This window comes from Ambystoma mexicanum, chromosome 1q (assembly GCF_040938575.1).
Source record: "Ambystoma mexicanum isolate Mex_15411 chromosome 1q, UKY_AmexF1_1, whole genome shotgun sequence".
Lineage (NCBI taxonomy): Eukaryota > Metazoa > Chordata > Amphibia > Caudata > Ambystomatidae > Ambystoma > Ambystoma mexicanum.
Window position 1 is genome coordinate 929649891 of NC_090922.1, and position 22234 is coordinate 929672124.

The following is a 22234-nucleotide window of genomic DNA, read 5'->3' on the forward strand; positions in this document are numbered from 1 at the left end:
TCAAGGAGTCCGACGCTTCTACCTTTCTCTTCACTTTTCAAAATAACCGTTTCCTGCCCTCGCCTTTAAAATACACATCCAGTCCACGCACTGCGTTTCTACAGAGGCAGAGGATGAGTGGAAAGATGTATTAAGTTCATCCAATGGAGAAATCGGAAATCTCGCTTTATTCTAACGCATTACAGCAACCAGTTATACGTTTTAACTTTTTATACGTTTTAGATGGGACCCGACCTGTGGAGCATCCTTTCAGGCCCCCGCCCACCCAGGGCATTTGCGCTCGCCTTATCTCATTAAAAAGTTCTACAAGCCCAATGCACGTCGGCATGACATTAATACCAAATTACGAAGTGTTATGGACATCCCAAATACTTTTCACGGAGATTTAAAACGTTTAGGGCTGGAATAGCAAGCTACTTTCCTTTGCAACATAATGTACCCTGGGTAACATGTGCGTGTGTGTATAATACTTTCTACATTGTATGTGCCTCATATTAACATAACAAAACGATGAATAAAAATGGAGCGGGTGCAGTTGAAGGGGAAAATCGTAATAGAGTTTATGGTTGCCTAAAACCGGGTACAGCGTGGCCGGAGATATGCAGTTCTTACCGCAAGAATCTCCCCTTCTCTCGTGTTACTATGTTGTCAGAGGTTATTGTTGGCCTGGCCGTACTGCGGTGTTTACCCCCAAACAACGAACCCACCCCTCCCATGTGGACGGAACGGCCTTGCTCTCAACGGGCATTCCCACATTTTTCAAGGAACGCGGGAATCGCCTCCCCACTCATTCTATGCTCTCACGCATATTGGTTGATTTTTTTAAAAACTTTCATCAACACGACCTCTTTCTCTTAAACAACGACTTTGAAATGGGATGCGCGGTTAACCTGCCCTTTTGTTCCTTTTCAGAAACGGGATGGGCGTGCAAAGGAAAAAGGTGATTTCGGTTCTACGTGGTTTCACCTACACAATATTCGCACACTTTTATTGAATATCAGCTCTGCCTTCGTTCTCCCGACGTCACTAAGTTGTCTATCACTAAAACTGGTTTAGATTAGTACCAGCTTCAATGCAGCGATATTTATGACAGTGCTATGCATTTGCATTAAATAACACACACCAAGTGTGGCTTAATTGTGATATTACACTGTCTGTAATGCATCACACTGACTGAACAATCGGCGAGGGAGCCTATCGGGCAGGGCTAGGCCAACACATTCCTACAGCTTGCGTATGCGTTAATCTAGTAATATCACATTCTGGCTACCACCCCCTCTTTACTATATTCCCTTCCATCGCCTCATGGACGCATGTTCTTAGCTGCACCGTCTTCTCGGTTTTCATAAGTACTCGCAGCCCGGGTGGCATTCTCTCGCTGGTTAATCCACGCTATAGAGAAGGGTGGCTAATTGAGGGCTGTGTCTCTTTACTTCTTCTGCATGTGCTTTGCCATACATTAAATTCTTCGCATTTACCTCTTCATGCCTCTTCTTCTTCAGTCTCTCACTTCTTCAAACATCCCTTTCGTAATTACAGAGGGAGACCCCCTGCAGTCCCCTTCTTTTCTAACCCATAATCTTCTTTCTAACCCCTCCTTGACCCCAACCCTAACATTACAGCAAACCTTACTATATCCATTGCCACCTTGAAGGTGACGATGAGGGCAAAGTAAAGGTAAGAAGAAGTAAAAGCACAAAGAAGTAAATGTCTGACGAAGTGAATGCTGAAGAGGTAAGTGTTGAAGTGTTTTTGGCGAAGTAAAAGGGGGACACTCCATTTGGGTCCCCCTGGTAGTAAAGGGGGATTGCCGAGGTGATTGGCTGTCCCTGTGAAAGATCTCAGAAAGCTGCAAGTCCCAGAAACGACCCAGAGCAGGGCCGAGTCCGCCGTTCAAACTTTGAGGTCTGTACAATTCTTAGCATTGCGGAAATTCCGATTGTGTCGTGTGGCATGTAAATCACCACCAGTAATTTTATCAGCAGACATTATCACAAAATGCACTGGAAGCTTATGAGCAACTGGCATTTAATTGGCTCCCTATAAAGTCAACACCGACTGCCATCCTCAGGGAGCCAGCAAGTGTTGGGTAGAAGCCACTGTACAGCAATTGTCCCCTCACCTGGGAACAGTCCTTGTCAGCTGTGATTCCACAAGTGCAGTGGTGTTTTCATGTTGCTGTTAGGATATCCCAAAGCAGAAGACACAGTAGATGCGCTTCCCATTCCTAGCTGTGCCTCAAATGGTTGTTTAGGTTTGGTACCATGGTAGGTCGGATGGGGTGCAGGTGAAAGTTCTAATTGCGCCTGCCATTGGATGTGTCGTCTGGATTGGGACTCGCATGGACGGCTTCTGACAGAACGTGTGTTGCCTTGGCATGGAAGAATACCGAATAGACAACAAAAAGGGATCAATGGAAGACTTTGAATTATTAGCAGTACTTGGCGTAGTTCTGGGAAGCTTCCACATTTCACCATTTTGTAGCTCATCACATGCAAATCAGTTCTTGGCGCTGACACTAATGGGCAATATAGCCTGAAATACCAGGCCACGTCCTCGCTACCTGGGAATACAAGATGCTCCAGCAATGTTTCGACCTCGTTGGGCCTCATCAGTGGTGTGCAGCTTGCCTCCTGAGAGGCAGTAAGTAAGAGACCCATGTTTGGGCACACCCTGTTCCATTTAGGTAGTCTCTAGAAGTGGAAGGCTGATCTTAGAACAAAACTGCCTGGCACGCGTCCCTAACTTCCACTGTCCTGTTTGTACCAAGTACTGCTATGTGCCCATGAAGCCTTTTTTAATTCATTTAGTCAGTTTCTTTTCAATTCGTACAAACCATACACATTCAAATCCAGAGTTATTTACGAACAGTCTTTATATCGAATTGATAGGAATACCGGCACAAGCGGAAAAAAAAAGCTCCTGTGGGAGGCATGTAAAACGTGGGCGACTCTGACCATTCAACTCTCAGCGTCAATCGTACTCAATACACCAACCTCTCAAACCATATTCCTCTGGTAGGGACATACCCAAGGTCTTATGACCAACAACATATGTCTGTGTTCTAAATTTCAATGTAAAAAAATAAATATTTCATTATATTAAAAAAAGAGATAAAAATACAAATAAACCAATGACAGTTTCGTGTCCACTGAGGGTGGACTCATTTTCACAGGCAATTTGTGATGGGGTTAGTAGAAGTTACTCAATATGCTGGAAAAAGGTGTTGTGAACCAAGCTGACACAAAATTCACTTCTCTCTTCCACAAACGTGAGTCTGGACTTGGAGCCTAAATTCCTTTCATCTGGCCACATGCAATATTCATAGTCATCTTAGCTATTTCCCTTAGGCAAAATTTCATTGGCAAACACATACAATATAGACAGCTTGCAAGCTATAGTGTGCTCCATCACAGATCCGCATCAATAAACTTGGCGCGCTGTGGAAAACAAAACAATGTCGACAAGTTTTGACTTGGCCAACCCTAAGTTTACCTAGGCCTTCATCAGGACAAACAAAACGCTAAAGTCCCCTTGTTGAAACTGTGATGTCTTGCATAAATGAACTGCACAAATTTACTTCTTGAGCTGTCGCTCTTGGGACTATTGATAGATGTCCCTCTCACATGCAACAAATGCTGTTCTGGATGTGATACTTATGTCGTCCGATATAAATGATCAGTGCTGAATTCTTACTCGCAACAGGTTTTTCCATGGCAAAACATTTCTCTGGGAGTTCTTATAGTGGAACTGGGTCGACTCTGCCATTGGCTTGTGCATGCTACTTCTCGCCGAGAGCATTAAATTAGCTCCTTCCTTTAGCGAAAGAATTGCATCTGTCAATTCGTAAGGCATCAGAAAATATAAAGCACAGACACTGCCGCTTCGTGTCGGTACGTCTTTCCTTGACAGCAAAGTGAACGCTGTCAAGGAAAGACGTGCCGACACGAAACAGCAGCGTCTGTGCTTTACACTGCCCTGACCTAGTCGCTTAAGAGGGCAGTGGTTACCAAGTTTCAAAGAAAACCTCCCCTTTATCCTCTGTTTCCTGGTCATTGTCAGCCTATTTCCCTCTCCTTGACCCAGCTATGGCCCCTGAATCCACTGCCACCATCCAGTTGCGCTGTGGGGCAGCATAACCTTCTTCATCCTTCCCAGGGGGCCTTACGCTATTGAAATGGCACTGAAACAGTAGTGGCCTTGGATGAGATTCATCTCTCTTTTTATGGTGGCTGTGTCGTGGCTCTGGTCGAGCACTCGGGCTTCAACACTGTCAACCACTTTATACTCCTCAATCTCCTTCATGGGCATGGTGTTGTTGGCCTGCCTTCCCCCCCAGTGGCTCTCTTCGTGCTGTCCACTCTCCGTCTGTCTCCGTTTCCCCCCCCCCCTTTTCCTCCTGCCATTCCCACCAAAGCTCCTCCCTCTCAGTTTTCATGCGGGAGGAAAGCTATGAATCCCTATGGATGCCACCTGTTTTTGTACCTGGAAAAAACAGGTGGGATCCATAAGGATTCATTGTAAGGTGGCTGTTATGCACATATATGGCAGACAACATTACAGCATTTGTTTTGTTAGAGGCGTAAAAGGGTACGGAAACCTGGGAATGGCCTTTTGTAACCCCTAAAGAAAAAGTATCAATATTGCACAGAGAAAGTCCTGGACAAGTGTTAGAAGCCACCAGTTGCTAATTTACCATCAATGTAAAATAAGGCTAAGAGTGTTCTAGCACCTACCCACAAGGACATAGAGGACACAGATTGAGAGACGGAAGAAAGGTATAAATACTCTTGCACAAATACAGGATAGGAATTAGAAGCTATAAGGAAAGTGCACACTGACCTATCATAGATGCAGGGCACAGATTAGCAGCATTACATAATGTATAAATGCTCAAGGTTGAATACAGGAGGCAGAGGAAGCAACAAGTAAGGTATGCATACCTTAGCATAGATAGAGGACATAGATTAGAAGTTAACATGAAGGTGCACTCATGTAAAAATACTAAGTTTAGAACAGGGCCATTGCTTAAAAGGGGTTTTGTCAAAGGGAAGCCAATTAAGGTATTTCACGAAATTACCTAATACCAAAAGTTCGACCCCCAAAAGTCTGACCCCCCCAATTTTCCGCATATATATATTTGGGGACGGTGGGTAAAGTGAATACAAATGTATAGGGGTAGGGTGGAGGGGCTGTGGGGGGTCTCCCCCCCCCCCCACATATATATTTGCAGAAAAATTGGGGGAAAAAAATCAGACTTTTGGAGGTCGGACTTTTGTATTCGGTAATTTCACGCAGATCCCCAAGAAACACATGCTTTTGCAGTGTACAATATATAAGAATCATCACCATTTTTATATCTGAAGCGACACTATAGTCATTTAAACCATGAGTGAGGCTTTTTTTGAAAAGTGTACCTTGAAAACTTATCATACTTCGGTAAGGGCAGTTTTGAAATAATTAGGAACTGGCAGTTTTGACAATTTAGGCACGCTAGTTTTAAATTAGTTGGCTAAGATCACACACTTTAGTTAAGTGTTTAAGCTGGGAGTCTAGCCTAGTCTGCAATTTCAGCACTTCAGCACTTGTCGCACAGCGTGGAAGAACTAAAACAGCACCCCGTTTTGTAGACCAGACTAGGTTAGTGCACACCTTCATGATAAACAAATATCACAATATTTTACAAATAAATTCTCATAGAAACATGTTAAGCAAAAGGAACGTAATTGCAGCTTTATTTTCGCCACCATAAATGGAACTCTGTATGTACCAGAATCCAAACTAATTTAACCTAAAATATCTAATCTGAGTTTGACAACTGTATTTTAAAGATTTAAATACACCCAACAAAATACATGATGTGCTAAATTCTCCTGATTGTAGTCATTCTTTGACACAGACTTGCAGATTGCCATTCATGATATGAAGAACAGTTGAAATTCTAGAAACAAGTGAACTTTTTTATGCGTCAAATGAGCATACCTGAAAATAAGCTCGCCAGATGCCTTTGTCCTTTTGTCTTTCTTTGTAGGACCCCTTTTGAATGCAAGCCACCAGCAAAATAGCAGAAATATTGGGACGTGCGGGGGCCGGCAGCGGGAGAGAGGGTTATGGGAGGCACCCGGCACTGAGCGGGTGGCTGGTTGACATCATACGTCTGCGCCAGAGGTCCGCGGCTTGCAAGGTCTCGGGCGTGGCACCCTGTAAGAGGGTGGGGAGTTACGGATAATGCAAGGTGTGAGTATAGCAGACTAGGGTGCGATGCGTGCTGGGAAAGTAGCCATAAGGGCAGACTCTGGCAGCCAACGCTGTATCCATACAGGATTGGATTATGGGGGACCAAGGCTACGTCCTGGTGAGGGGGGCGGCAGACGCTGTTGTTGGGTTGCCAATAGGTCGGCTACAATGGTCTAACTTTTGACAGAGTGCACTGATGCCTGGATGTGGTGTTTGGGAGTGTGGGTAGTGGTGGGGGTCCGCTTTGCTCTCATAGGAAGTTAGCCCACTCAGTGAGGTAGGGCAGAGTGTATTCCGTGGTTGGCAGGTTTAGGAGATGCAGAAGTCAGCATTCATGAAGGGATACAGCACTGCTCTCCTGGTCACCTGAGGGGTCGATGAGTGGGTGGTGGCGAGTAGTGTCTGTATCGGCCCGTCAGGCAGCCACACTGGGTTGATATTTGGCCTTGTTTTGGTGTAGCTGGGTGGGTAATTGGGTTGATCCTAGACATGTCGCAGATACTCAGGTGGTGGGGGTAGTATTGGTTGTTTTGGTAGGATATTGGCCATTGGAACGAGCGTCATTTGGTTTATTTATTTATTTATTTATTTGAATTTAGAAAGCGCCCAGCGGCCCGGGGGCATCGTGGCGCTGTTACAGAAGGTTTACTTAAAGTACAGGTAATGTTACAGTAGTACATGTTTTGTGACAGTGTTGAGAGGGTGTTCCGAGGTTACAGTGGAACAGTGTGGAGACAGTACAATACATTTAGAAAGTATTAGTTAAATAACTTTGTTTTAAGCAGCTTTCTGAACACTGTGAGGGATTCTTCACTTCTTAGGCTGAGGGGAAGCGCGTCCCAGGCTATTGGGGCTAATACTTCGAAGCTGGTGCCGCCAGCTTTAACTCTGTTGAACGCAGACACAGAGAGCAGGTGAGAGTATTGGTCACGTTTGGGTGTGTGGGCAGGAGCCTGGTGTATTCTGTCTACTAGGTAGGCTGGGGCGGTCTGGGAGAGGCATTTGTGTGGGATGGTGAGGGCCTTGAATGTTGTGCGTTCTTTGATAGGGAGCCAGTGGGCATCCTTCCTAGCCTGGGAGATGTGCTCTCTCTTAGGGATGCTGAGGGCGGCTCTGAGGGCGCTGTTTTGTGCCATCTGTAGTTTGTTGATGATGTTGGCAGAAGTGCCTATGAGAAGGATGTTACAGTAGTCAAGTTTTGCACCAATTGTAGCTCTAGCGATGTTAAGGAGGCTGCTTGGCGATAGGTGGGGTTTAACTGCATTTATGATTTTTGTGGTAAAGGCAGCCGCGGATGAGATGGCGCTGATTTACCTGTCCATTGTTAGCGTGGAGTCCAGATGTACCCAAAGGGTTTTCACTGAGGTAGAGGCTGTGATGGTGGTGATCTAAATACTGAATGAGTTGTACTTCTCATCTAGTTTTTTTAAGGCTTCTTTGAGGCCTACCAGCAAAATTTCTGTTTTTTCCCCTTTTATACAGAGCCCATTGGCTGCCATCCAGGCCTGGATGCGAGCGTATGTCAGTTGGAGGGTGTTTAGTTCTGCATGAGCTTTCCTTAGCGGACTAGATTTGAAACTAGGTAGGATCACGCAGTTGTGTTCCTACTTGCTATCGTCTGATTGAGAGGGGAGGGGGTTGTATAAAATCCAGGCAAGACTTCGGGGCAGTGGGCGGTGTTGGGTGTCTCAAGGTAACACTAGTCATTGAGGGCATGTGTTAAAGCGGATGCAATATAATTTGGTGTTGGTGATGAGAGCGACAGGGAGCCGGCCGGTGGTTAGTGGTTATGCCCAGTTCTCGACATTCGATATAAGCAGTCAAGTATGGTCAGGTTTTGGGGGTGTGATAGCGGGCGTTGGTCTACGGGGGAGTTATAGGTGGGTCATGGTCTTGTGCCCTGTAGCAGAAGTCGGAGAAAGGTGGGCACTACCGAAATTAGTAAAGTACTTCTTTCTTGGGGTTAAATTACACTGACTTTGTGTGGAGCAACCAGTCCGTTAAAGGGTCCTTGTGACACTAGGCCCTAAAACCATCTACTCAAAAAGAAAAAAAGCTGGATGAACAACCCTGCCAAGACCGATGCTCTCACTGCTGCTCAGAACCATGAGCTTATTTGTTTCCCATTGCTGGTTATGTTATTTCTGTTCAAGTTTGAATAATGATTCTTCAAAACTCTTTGTAAATTGTTAATTCACAATTTATTTAATTTTTAGGTGTGCATATGCTGTATTGTTCCGTTCGTACACTCATCTGCATTGTGGGTAAACCCATACATCCATAGAACCATCTTAGTAGACTGCATGTGGTAGTGGTTGTATGCATTTCGGAGACTAGCTCCTTCCTCAGGGCCTAAACCACATTGTAATCAGTAACCTTAGATATCAAACAACAATTGTAATGCATATTCGTATTAATTTGTTAGTTTGTGATATTCATTTGAAAGAAACAGTCAAAAAAGATGCATATCGTGTATATCAATGGGCAGAATAAGAGTATAAATATTTTGCGGAGAAAGGGAACAAAAAAGAAGGATAAACACATTGTCAGGTCTTGTGCCTATTTTCGTTGGAGCATTACTTAATATACCCAAATCTTTGCTTTACTTTATGGAAATGGAACATGTGAACTGTACCTGATTGTCAACAGTCTACTGTCTAAAAGAGAAAACAAAGTACATAAAAGAAATATATTTGTATAACAGGTTATGTAGTGGAATGCGCGTAAGTAGCGTTAGTAATAAGGTAGCGATTTACCTTGTTCGCAGATGTTCAGTTGGAGTATTTAAACTCCTCGTAGTATCTAAGTTGAAAGAATTAAATGAAAATGAGGGATCACGTAAGTCCTCTGAGTTATTCCCTTAAACCAAGGAGATAGTGTGTTTGTGTGTGTCTTACCGTATCACACGCCTGTGTGGAGATTTGCGGAGCCTCGGGTTCACTAGGATGCCTTGTCGGCGACTTCCTTGTTTATGTTGTTGCCCTGGTGATCCTTGCGAGGCCGATCAACCGTACAGGCTACTAGTTTAAAATTATAAACAAACCTCTTGAAGGTAAAAGGTGAAATAATCTACAAAAATGTTACGCCAGATCTAAACTACATGGTAGATCCCACATGTGACTCGGTGTATGGAGGAACGTATGAACAGATATTCTCAATAAGTACACATAAAAACTAGTTTTGCTACGTTACGTGAGTTACACATCTAAAGTGGGTGTGCACTGAATTAAATTGCAGATGTTGTTCGCATGTGGCTCGGTGTTTGGAGGAACATATGTACAGCTATTTAATTAGTTCACATCAATACTTGTTTCTTGAGTTACACATATAAAGTGGGTGTGCACTGAATTAAATTGCAGATGTTGTTCGAAGGTGTTACCTTCATGGAGATATAGTGTAATGTAGTAATGGGTCCCAATTATGCTATGTGAATGTTATTATACTGTGAATGGTCAGAAATAGTTTAATTATTTAGTGGAACGTCAGTATAACCCTTGGTGGGGTAGATGGCAATAGGTAACAATCTAATTGGAAAACAGGTACACATGATTATACATAAATCAATGCTGTCAACAGAAAAGAAGGTACGAGCCAGAGGGTTCGCTCTCTTGTTTCAAGCCTATTGGCTAGTTCTCATTTCATTCCATTGGTATCTCATGCATATACAGAGAACAGATTATGCTCAAATTACAAAAAAGCACATCTAGAGCATTATAATTACAATTGCGTCATGTTTTAAATGAAAAACGGATATGTTCAATACTTTTCCCTTAGAGCAGTGTCACATTGAAATGGCGTTGGTATGTGTTCAACCCCATATGAACAATGCCTCAAAAAGTCAAATTTATCATTTACAGATTATATACATAAGAAATGCACGCTGTTACTGGCCCAATTATCTCCTCGTTTAGTCCTCTTGGGGCAAGAGTTCCTAATCGATCCATCCAAAAGCATTCTTTTCTGTCCAGCCTCCGCTGTAGGTTGTCATGTGGCTCATTCCTATAGATAACATCCAGTATAAAAAAACGTATCTGTGCCAAATTGTGTCCCTTTTCAATCCAGTGTTTGGCCACTGATGAGTTAATGTTCTTGTTGCGTATACATGAGCGGTGTTCATTCCAGCGTGATTTAGCTTTCCTTTTAGATTGCCTCACAAGGGCATGGAGAAGGGTCATTGATCAATGAGCGGAGCGACTGATTGCAGGGGCTGCTTTAACTGTTGTTCTCCTCCCTTAGATGTGGCAACATGGCATGGTGATGATTCCCTGACATGGAACAGGATGTTGGGGAGCAGGGAGTGAATAGGCTTAACATGCAATCTGTGACCAAGTAGCCTGGGTCTCGGAAAAAGACAGAGGGGTGTGAAGGTGGTGACAAGTAAAATAAAAAAAGACTATTACAGACTTACAGACCCGGTTGGCTGCGTCCACGGGGGGAGCAGCCATCACCAGAGCAAAGGAGATGGTGGCCAAGGCCTTGGAAGAGAAGGATGATGAACCCCTCTGGCTTTTGCCATGGGTGTGAGCAGGAACCAGCAGGGGAAATGTGTTGGTTTTAGGTGTCTCTGTTGGTTTGGGCGAGGGCAAGTGCTGCTGGTGCTGCTGGGTACTATGAAGGCATCATGAAGGAGGACACAGACAACAGATTTAGAATTCAAAATGAACACTTTCATTAACTTAAATGTCAGGATCGTTAAAAGCCTAACTTGCCCTATGCTAAGGTGCGATTTCCCTACCTGAATGAAACTAAAGAAAGTCTGAGTCAAAAAATTCAACTTAATAGTCCGCCTGTGTCCAAAACCTATCCTTGCCCTCACAACTAGAACAAACAAAGGTGTAGGGATATCAAAGTCAAAAGAAACAGCATTTAACTTAAAGTTCTGAGCTTCTTCCAGCTCACAGCTTTCTCTCAGCTCCCAAGAATCAGAAAGTTCCATAGAAAAAAGTCTTAAAATGTACCTTTTTCCAGTTCAAGGCAATATAGTTCAGAACGAATCCTGGGGTCCCCTTCCGCAAGTTTCAAGTAACACAAATCCAAAACAAAGGGGTCTTGAGACTCTGTTCCCAATATTACACTTGTAGTCCTTCAAGTCTCTGGGTTCCCTTCCACAACTCTTCACTGTTTCACACAGGTTCCTTGGTACTTTCTTCTGTGCACTAAGTTGTCTTTCCCCGGTTCCTTTTATTGGCCTTGGAGATTCGGGTGTCCTCTTGGGTTTCTCTGGCTTCTCCTTGGTCGCCTCGTGGCTCAGCCACTCTGTATCAGACACCCCTTTCCCAACTGTAGTTTTGCCACACTGCATTCACTCATTATAGTTTGCTGTTTGGCTTCCTTCAGCTTTTAATGTGTTTGAGTTCAAGGTTTGATTTTATTAGTTGTGCAACCTATATTTAATATTGTTCAACTGTAGTTCACAGTTTAGTGCATTCTTATATTGCTCAGTTATATTCAGTGTATACTTGTCTGCTTCAATGTTAAATTTCCTTTTAATTTGGTATTCAATATGCATTGGCTTTCTTTGATGTTAGATTTCCATATAGTTCGGTATTCATTGCATTCGTTTTCAATAATTTCACATTTCACAAACCTCTCGTGTTTCACTTTCATTCGGTTACATTTTTAACAAGGTGTGATTTTCATGCCCTCTGATTTTTAATTTTAACCTCATCTTTCTTAACCATTGGCCTTTCGTTATAGTCACATGCTGTACATATTTGACTTTCCTTTGTTGAAGACTTTCAATAACGCTCCTTCTTTTCTCCAAGGTACGTGACCACTTTAACAATACTTTAATTGCTTAAGAATGAAAAGTTCATAGCATTCAGAGACTTTCCAAAACGTGTTTGTTGCTTTAAATAGACACACAACCACTCTGATACAATGTACAAGTCTCTTGTTTCTTTTAACAATAGCGGTTCACTTTGAAAGGCCCGCGATTGAAGTAACACTGGGTTTCTATACCATGAAAACTATCCATATCACTTTGAAGTCCTTTTCTGTAGCGCAATGGCCACAGACTTTGTTTTCCTTCCAGGGGGTCTTTTTCCACCCCTGAAACACTCTTGTGCTCTTGCAGCGCCACAGAAGAATGATCACTCCCTTCGATGTGAGGAAGGACAGCCCCTCATCTGGCCTCCTTCCTTTGCCTCGCCTCTGCCCCTCGGAGCTCCTGCTCCCACATTACACTCGCCAGGACCCTCAGCGTCTTCAGTCTCCTGTGTGCTTTACAGACTGCAGAACGGCTCACCACGGCACCCATCAGCATCTCTCTTCCCAGGTCTGACCTCACCTCTTTTATACACCTCTGTTGTGTAAAGGGGTTTGCAAGTGTGAGTCCTTTCTTTTAATTGCCTGACCATATTTTGGCTTATTAGTAATACATGACTGGTCTTTGCAATGGTACTCCTCTGAGGCCCTCTTTGTTTGTTTGTTTATTTTACTCTTCCTCACCTCATTGCAAAAGTGGTGTAGCTGCATGTCTGTTTGTATAATTCCTAGTTGTCCCTTCCTCGTCCCAGTACTGTCAAGTGTCCCATGTGGTAAAATGAGGGGAGCTGGTTTATAATAGCTCGTAAAGGTTGGGGGGAGGGTTAGGTTTGTCGTCCATAGGAAAAGGGGGGATACTGTGTCTCTCACAAGGGTTCCCCACTCCCAATCCTCAAGGGCCCTCCACCCAGGTGATCCTCCCCCAATTCCCCACACCCAGGGTCAGGATCCAAGAGCTATGGCCTTTCCCTGGCCACCTGCACAGAGGATGCAAGGGGAGTAGGAGTGAGAATACCCCCAGGTTTCTTACATACCCTTCCCCCAATGCGGGTTGGACCGAGGTGCTTCACAAGGAAACCAGGAGAGGAAGTGTGTGTTACCTTGCTCTCCACCTTTCCGGTGTTCCACTGGGAATGTGTATGGCTGAAGGTCCAAGAACCACTGCATTACTTGAGGGTTGGACTCCTTCCTCTGACTAATCCAAACTAGAGGAGAGTGTTCTGTCACTAAGCGAAACCTGTGACCTAAGAGGTAATACTTTATGTGAATTCTAGCCCATTTGATCGCTAGTGCCTCTAACTTAATGACTGAATAGTTTTTCTCTCGGGGAAGGAGCTTCCTGCTGATGTATAGGATGGGGTGTTCAAACCCATCATAGTTTTGTTACAGAACAGCTCCTAGTACCATTGCAGAAGTCTGAAGAATTAATTCTTTAGAAAAATCATCCACATCTAAAACGGGGCTTTGGCATCAGGTCTGTTTCAAGGTCTTATAACAGATTTCATCCTCTTCTTCCCACATGATCTTTTGGGGATCAGCATTTTTCAAATTGTCTGAATGTTTTACTAGAAAAATTTGGAATAAATCTGCGGTAGTGCCCGATTAGTCCCAAAAAGGCCCTTAGATCTTTTTGGAGGGATGTGTCCAGTATGGCCCCCACATTTTCTGTTTGTGGTTGGACAGTGGCATTACTCACAAAAAACCCCAGGTACTTAACTGCTGATTGGGATGGCTTGCACTTTCTTGGATTAGAGGTTAACCCAGCTTTTCTTAATACTCGCAGGATGTTATAAAGGTGGTACAAATGATCCTCCCAGGTTTTGCTATGTATCATAATGTCATCTATATAGACTCTGCAGAATTCAGAGGATGGATGTAAGATTTTATCCATGAGTCTCTGAAAGGTTGCCGGAGCACCATTATATCTCAAAAGGTAAGACTTTGAATTGAAACAACCCTATGGTAGTGACAAAGGCAGTTTTTTCCTCATCACGGCCATGTAAAGGAATTTACAAATATCCCTTAAGATTGAGTGTTGACAGGTATACAGCATTACCCAGCCGATCTACCAGATCATCAATAGAGTATCGGGTAAGCATTAAAAGCAGAGATGGCATTCAATTTGCGAAAATGTATACATAATCTCCAACTTCCATCGGGTTTGACCAACCAAGGGCTATTAGAAGGTTCAATGATGTTAGCCTCTGGCATGGTTTTGACTTCCTGAATTATGGTCTCTTTCCTAGACTCAGGTAAACAATAGAGTTTTAGATGTACAACTTTACCTGCAGGAGTGTGGATATGATGATAAATATCCTTCACTCTTCCCGGTTGATCCCGAAACACATAATTATACTGCAATATAAGCTCATATAGATCTTGTTTCTGATTTGTATTAAGGTCGGAGGAGATTAGGGCCTTACTTTTGGTGTCTTCGGGCGAGGCAAGACAATATTATGGCCAGAGATTCCATTGGATTTTCTTTCCACTCTATTAACAAATTAACAAGATAGATCTGTGATTTCAGGCGAAGATTAGGTTGTGATAGTCTATAATTACCTGAACCCGTTTGGTCCATTACCTCATATGGTCCATGCCATTTGGACACAAGTTTATTTTCTGAAGTGGGCAACAGGACGAGTACCTTTTTGACCTATGAAAAAGAACCTGAGGGAAACCTTTTTATCGTAACTGGTCTTTTTTCTGTTCTTGTGCCTTAGCCATGTGAGCCTGTACCAAATATCTTACAACCTTCATGTGCTCTTTTAACCTACTCGCAGTTTGAGAGGGGGCAATCAGAGCTGCCTCTCTCTCTCTTCCCAAGTTTCTCTCAACATATCCAGGACATCCCGTGGTTCTTGTATATAAAGGAGTTCAAACGGCGAAAATCCTGTTCAGGCCTGAGGGATTTTCTGAACTGCAAACAAGGCCCAGGGTATCATTTGATCCCAATGTTTGCCATCTTGTTCAACTAGCTTTCTGAGTATGGTCTTAAGAGTCTTGTTAAATCTTTCCACTAGGCTATCTAGTCTGGGGATGATATACCATTTTTCTAAGGGTAGCAATGTGTAATAATTCTTTAACATCCCCCATAAGCTCATGAAAGTCGAACCCAGATCTGTCAATATCTCCTTCGGAAACCCCACCCGGGAGAAAAAAGGGAGCAGGTGTTTCAAGATTTGCTGTATCGTGTTGGCTCTCAGTGGGGAGGTCTCCAGATAATGTGTGGCGTAATCTACAAGGACTCGGATGTATTTATTCCCCAGTTTAGAAGTCTTTTGAGGTCCGACAATATCTATACCATTCCTGGAAAACGGAACCTCAATTACTGGCGACGGATTCAAGGGAGCTGGTGACGGTATATGTGTGCTAGTTTTCTGGAAGACTGCACATGTTTGAATGAAGGTTTTAATGTCAGTGTAAATTCTGGGCCAATAGAACATATTCAATATATATATGTGCTTGAGTCTTGGATTGCCCCGGATTACCTCCTGTCAGATGGGAATGGGCTATCTAATGTACCACCCGCTTTTGTTTCTCGGGGACCACCAACTGAGTTTTTACTAGACCTTCCAAAGTGTTATCTCCTCTACAAAGAAGCCCAGATTTAAAAAAAGGGCCCCCTTTTCTCACGACCCTTGGGTTCCAAAGCTACAGGCAAGAATGCCTGAGCCAACAAGAAGGGTCATTTCTCAGAGCGAAGGCTAAATTGGGAAGTGTCTCGGCTCTTCCTCTGTAGGTTATCTAGGTTCAGTTTTGGGAGGGCCATCAGTTGTTTCGTCAGCCTCCTTAAAGCCTTGAGTCTCCCTGCCTGTGCTGTCCTCCCCATATTTTCCCTTAAGCTCAGGGAATACTGCTTTTTTCAAGCACACCTTGAGCAATCTTATCCCCTTAGTGAACCTGGAATGGATCCTTTCTGTGGTTTTGTAGTAAGACTTTAACATCAACTAGGCAGTCTGGGTCTATCACCCCCGCAAAAACATCAATCCCAAATCTCCATTCTAACCCTGACTTAGGCGCCAGGCTAATGTATGTATCGTGGGTGGAATCAATATTAAGTCAGTGGGTATCAGTCACTTCTCACCTCAGGGAATTAGGCCATCCCTGATGCTACAGATTTCAACCCCAAGAGAGCCTTTAGTGGCAACTGAGGGGCTGATGCTCTGGCACTTAGTCTCTCAAATTTTAGGGTCCCCCAACTTATACCAGTTGAGCCGCATCCTACTTCTGACACTATTTGTGAAGGCATCATGAAGGAGGACACTGACAACAGATTCAGAATTCAAAATAAACACTTTTATTAACTTAAATGTCAGGAGGGTTAAAAGCCTAACGTGCCCTATGCTATGGTGGGATTTCCCTACCTGAGTGAAACTTAAAAGTCTGAGTCAAAGATTTCAAGGTAATAGTCCATCTGTGTCCAAAACCTATCCCTGCCCTTGTTGGGAAGAAGAGACCATCTTCCCGCACCCCCAAGCGGTTTAGAATAAGGCAAAGACTGCAAGATATAATATAAGAGACCAGGGGGCAGTGGGGTGCTTTTAAAGGTTTCTACATGATCACAATATTGCATTCTTCATAGATATAGTGCACATGCAGGAATAAACACCATCTTAGATATTGGCAGCCATATTGGAACGTAAGGCCTAAACGCAGCACAGCAGCCAGCATCCCAGGCATAGGCTGTGAACATGCGGATTGGAATAGGTTGTATTCTGGGTATTGATGAGAAAGGCCAGAGCAACAGAGATCCATAAACCCTTCATTGTCATAAAATGTTGCCAACGTTCATGCTCTGCGAAGAATGTGGCCTGCAAGGCCACAGGAAGAGGGATGAGCATCTTTGTACGATACAATCCCATGAGAAGGAGGGCATGGACCTCCGACTGCCACCAGTCCCAATTCTAAGTTATAGCACCCAAATGCCCCAGCTTTAGGACCTCTGAATTCCAAGTTACCGGCCAGCCCCAGACCACTGATCATAAACCTGTTACACCCCTGATCGATCAAAAAGATCAGAAAACAGGGTTTTCCTGCCTTCACTTCTAAGTCAAGGGATTTGTGCTGCGAGGTGCATGGAGGGAAGACATTATAGCCCATAACGAGGTTGGATGATCTTGGAGAGGTGCCGGCCTGTCTGGCAGCAAGTGAAGTGTGTGAGTTAGTATGACCTCACCACTCCCCCCGGGCTCCTTCTGTTACGCTCACCTGGTTCCCACAGGGGCGTCGATCGGACCCGGACAGCTGCGGTCTCCACCAACGTGATGCGTAGTGAAGAGATGACAGTCTGGACTGGCCCACCTAATCTTGTCTGCTGGACTCGTAGAAGTATTCTCCTGCAAGTGGAGAAAGGGATTTAGCCACCCATAGACTTTAGTGATGGCCCCCAACAGTTCTTGTTCTCCCCACTAATCACATCCGATATTCCCTTTTGGTAACCTTACCTTATGTTTTTAAACGATGAGCTCTCCATCCTGCATGGCATGCAGAGGCACGTAGATACCAGTTACTTCACTGGGTTGAAGGTACTGGAGGAGTTCCGGAGTAATATTGACTCCAGTGTCTATAAAGTTCAAAGAGTTAAATATGTCCGATGTTCACTCTTGTTCCATTCCCTCGTTAGGTTGCAGCTGAGTCCAAAAGAATATTGCCTGGAGGCAGCTGATGGCGTTCAGGTAAGAGTCTGTATTACCAAACACTGTCCGGTAAAAGTTGCATGAGTTTAACTTACTGTTTTCTCTCCCTTTATAGGTGCGGCATAGGAAGATCCGGCGAATTGAAGAATAATACCTCCGGTAGTAAAGCAGGCAACCCTATGGTGGCAAAGAGATTGTAATTGTTGGTTTTCTCGGCTCACCTTGTTATTCCTTTTGTTTTCCCCCCAGGTGCTGGGTTTCGACGAAGAAAATGATGGAGGCAGCGCCGAGTCGAAAGATGCGGTGGACTGGTGAGTATAACGCGGCGCTGCTGCTGTCGAAGCGACGCGTGCTGAAATAATGTCCTTCCCAGGCTCGGAGATGTGCTGGGTCCGGAATCAGGTAAGGAATCAAATAATGTCTGTGATCTAACCTCTTCTCCTTTCTTTGCCTTTTGTCTAGGAGCTCCAGATTCGAGGCAGGCGTGGCAGAAGAGTGGATGCTGACTTGCAGGCACGGTGAGCGTCACGCTGCTGGATGCAGAATAACGCAAAGCATGGGCTGCTGTTTGGGCGTGGTTTAAATAGCCTGCAAAGTAGTCCCAGGTAAGAAGTTCCCCAGAACCACACCCGAGTGAAAAATAGTCCCTGTAATAAAATAGTCCCATCCAGGCCTCACGTTGGCTTGGACTCATTTGCAGCATGGTCTGCATAAGGTAAATTAAGTCTATGAGCCTGGTGCCTATGGCGCCAGTATCAAGACTGGCGCTATGGGCTACGGGACTTGCTAAGTAATCAGCTATGTCTTCGTCTTCACTCGATTGATAACTCTCCCCAATCACTTCCTCCTCACCTGAGTAGTCCAGTTTCTTCCGGCGGGTAAGTCCAATGTAAGGCTTCTTCTTTTTTGGAAGATATGGTCTACCTCGGAAGGAAGCCACCGTGACTCCCAGACAGAGAAAACCTGCGGTGACTCCCCTCCGCGATAGCCAGAGGGGAAAAAGCCACTGGAATGGCAAAAAAACCCTGGATCCAAGGTAGTCGTGAAGGCTGTGGAAGTCGTCTGCACTGTAGGAGGTTGAATGGGTCCTCCGCCAAGAACCCAGGAAATGTTAAGGTCGGCGTGTCTCAGCAGCTCGAGAAGATTAGATAGGGCGGTTAACAGGTAGGTAACCTCGGGGTGAAGGACAAGTGTGAACTGGAGAGTCCGGGAATAAGAGAGTCCTAGAGCGAATAAATTGCAGCAGAATCAGTACGGGAACAAAACACAGGAGAAGGCAAGCGGGAACCAGAGAAGGGGGGAAGAGCCCATACGAAACGGGAGGAGGAGAAAGACAAGAAGTGTACGGAAGGCGTAATAGTAAGGCAGAACAGTCAGGAGGGATACTAGCGCAAGCAACAAGGCGAGGAAAGAAACACAGTTGCAACGCGCCGAGCCGCCGGCAGCCGAGTGAGATATACGAATGGCGGCGGCCATCTTGAAAACAACTAGACCGAGTCTGGTAGGCGAGAAGGAACGTAACGGAACACTTCAATGGCGTCCTTGTTTCCACCTTCGCCACAAACGCCAGTCGCCGGCGGCAGTGACAGTATGCCCCCTCCGAAGGCTTCTCCCTCCCGGCCTTCCTGGATGTAGTCGGTGGAACTTGTGTAACAGTTGAGGAGAGTGGATGTGGAAATGCGGTTCCCAAGTGTCTTCTGAGGAGGGATACCCTTTCCAATGTATGAGATACTCAAGACGTCCCCGACGATAACGGGAGTCCCGTATCTGAGAAACTTCATATTCCTCAAAGGCCGGAACCGGCAAAGTCCATAGCTTGGGGGATGCTTGTTTCCGGGTATCTGGCACAAAGGGACGTAAGAGAGATGAGTGAAACACGGGGTGAATCCGCCTGAGTCCCTTTGGCAACTTGAGGCGGAAAGCCACAGGATTTATCTTTGAAGTTATCTCGAAGGGTCCAATGTAGCGGGGTGAAAGCTTAGAAGGCCGAACCCATCGAGGAAGGAACTTGGTGGACAGCATGACTTTGGAGCCCTTGTCCCAGTTAGGAACTTGACTCCGGTGTTTGTCGGTTTGCTCCTTATAATGTCTGCTAGCCTTAGAGAGGCTCTGACGGGCCGTGTTGTGGGCCTCCTTGATCTGCACAAGGGTGTTCTCTAAAGAAGGAATGTTAGTTTCCTCCCAGAAACTCGGAACTATGGACTGTGGGTGGTATCCGTAGGTACAAAAGAATGGGCTAATTCCTGTAGCCGTGTGGACCGCGTTGTTGTATGCAAATTCTGCTGTGGGAAGCAGGTCCACCCAATTGTCTTGCTGTTTGTTGATGAAACACCTTCAGTATTGCTCTAAGGTACCATTTAACCTCTCGGTTTGTCCATTTGTCTGGGGGTGAAACCCCGATGAAAGGGCTCTCTCAACGCCCAATGAATTGCACAGTGCTGACCAGAATCTGGAGGTATACTGACTGCCCCTGTCTGAAATTATCTTTTGAGGAAGGCCATGTAGCCTAAAAATGTCCTTGAGGAATACATCGGCCATGACCGAGGCAGACGGGATCTTTGTCAATGGTGAAAAATGTGCAAGTTTCGAGAAGGCGTCTACGGTTACCATTATGCAGGTACAGCCTCGGGAAACCGGTAACTCCACAATAAAATCCGTAGAAATGCATTTCCAGGGACCATGTGGGACTGGTTCCTGTTGCCACAGCCCCATAGGTTTCGAGGTGGTATATTTGCTTTGTAAGCACACCATACAGGATTTGACATAGGCTTGAGCGTCGGCCTTCATGTTGGGCCAGATGAAAGCTCTTTGGAGAAGTTCCAGAGTGCCTCGTACTCCTCGATGACCTGCAGTCCTGGAATCGTGGCACCACTGAGTGACTCGTCTTCTGAGATTACTGGAAGGAATAAACAGTCTTCCGTGGATAAAGTGCAACCCGTCCTTAGTGGTGGCTGGTTGATTTCCCATATTGAGAGTGGGTTCTTGGAGGTAGGCTCCTCGTACTTCTTCCAAGAAGTTAGACACTGTCGATATGATCCGGGTACGAGGGAACATAAGCTCCTTTCTGTAAGGGAAAGTAACATCGTCTTTGCGGGAGAGAGCATCGGCAACTAGATTTTTAGAGCCAGGGATGAATGTGATGACAAAATCAAACTGGGCGAAAAAATGAGCCCATCTGGCCTGACGGGTGTTATAACACTCTTGCTGCTTGAGTATTTGCAGATTTTTATGGTCTGTTCGTATCTGGAACGGGTGTAGGCTCCCTTGGAGCAAATGCCTCCACTCCACACAAGCCAACTTCATAGCAAGTAATTCCTTTTCTATGACTGAGTAGTTGTGTTGGCTAGGATTCAAGGTCTTGGAGAAGTATGCCACCGGATGCTCGAGGTCCTTGACTCTCTGAAGAAGAACAGCCCCTACGGCTGCTGCAGGAGCGTCAGTCTCCAGAATAAAGGGTAGTAGTTGATCTGGTTGTTTCAAGATAGGAGCTGAACAGAACTTTTTCTTTAAGCTGAGGAAGCTTTCTTCAGCCTCATTTGACCAGACGAAAAGACCTGTGGATTTCTTGAGAAGGGATGTAATGGGAAGAGTGAGTAAGGAAAACCTCGGAATGAACTTCCGATAGAAATTTGACAGCCCCAAAAAACGTTGAATGTCCTTAACTGAAGAAGGCGACGGCCATGACAAGATGGCATCTACCTTCCTTGGGTCCATAGTAACCCCTTTGTCGGATAGGATGAATCCCAAGTATGGCAACGAGGATCGAGCAAATGCACATTTCTCAGGTTTTACCAGAAGACTGTGATGTTGTAGTCTACGCAGAACTTCCTTGACATGTAGGGTATGTTCCTCCTGGCTCTGTGAGAAGACTAAAATGTCATCCAGGTAAACCACTGTGTTAAGGTTCAGAAGGTCGGAAAACAATCGGTCCATGAATCTCTGGAAAATGGAAGGTGCATTTACTAGGCCAAACGGCATGACTTGATATTCAAACAAACCATAGGGAGTGCGAAACGCCGTCTTCCATTCATCTCCTGTTCTTATGCGGAGTAGATGAAATGCATTCCGTAGATCAAGTTTAGTAAACACAACAGAGCCTTGGACAGCCTCTAGAATCTCTGATATAATGGGCATAGGGTACCGATCCTTTATGGTCACTCTGTTTAGCCCCCGATAGTCGATACAGGGCCGCAACTCCTTAGTATCCCGTTTGGGTATGAAAAATAAAGAGGCCCCAGCGGGGGATTTGGAAGGTCTTATGAGTCCATTTGCTAAATTATCATCAAGGTACCTTCGGAGCACCGCCTTTTCCGATACAGAGAGGGAATACATCCTCCCAAAGGGGACCAATGCCTGTGGTACTAGGTCAATACCACAATCCTCTGGGCGATGTGGAGGAAGTTCGATGGGGGTCTGCTCCTGAAAGACTTCTGTGAATTTGGAAAAACGTTCCGGTATGCAATGGATGGAACTGCTTTCGACAGCAGACATGGTCTTTACAGTTGCGAATGTTGGTTCCGGAAGGCATTCTCGGAGGCAGAAAGCGGAATGAAAACTCAGTAGATTCTTAGACCAATCCACGATGGGTTGTGTTT

The 22234-nt window shown here is 45.0% G+C and overlaps 1 protein-coding gene across 3 annotated transcripts in view; it reads right to left on the reverse strand.

Moving 5' to 3' along the window:
* Nucleotides 1-22234, reverse strand: part of CDC14A (cell division cycle 14A) — a 1359412-nt gene that overhangs the window by 1150990 nt on the left and 186188 nt on the right. The gene's annotated exons all lie outside the window — the stretch shown is intronic.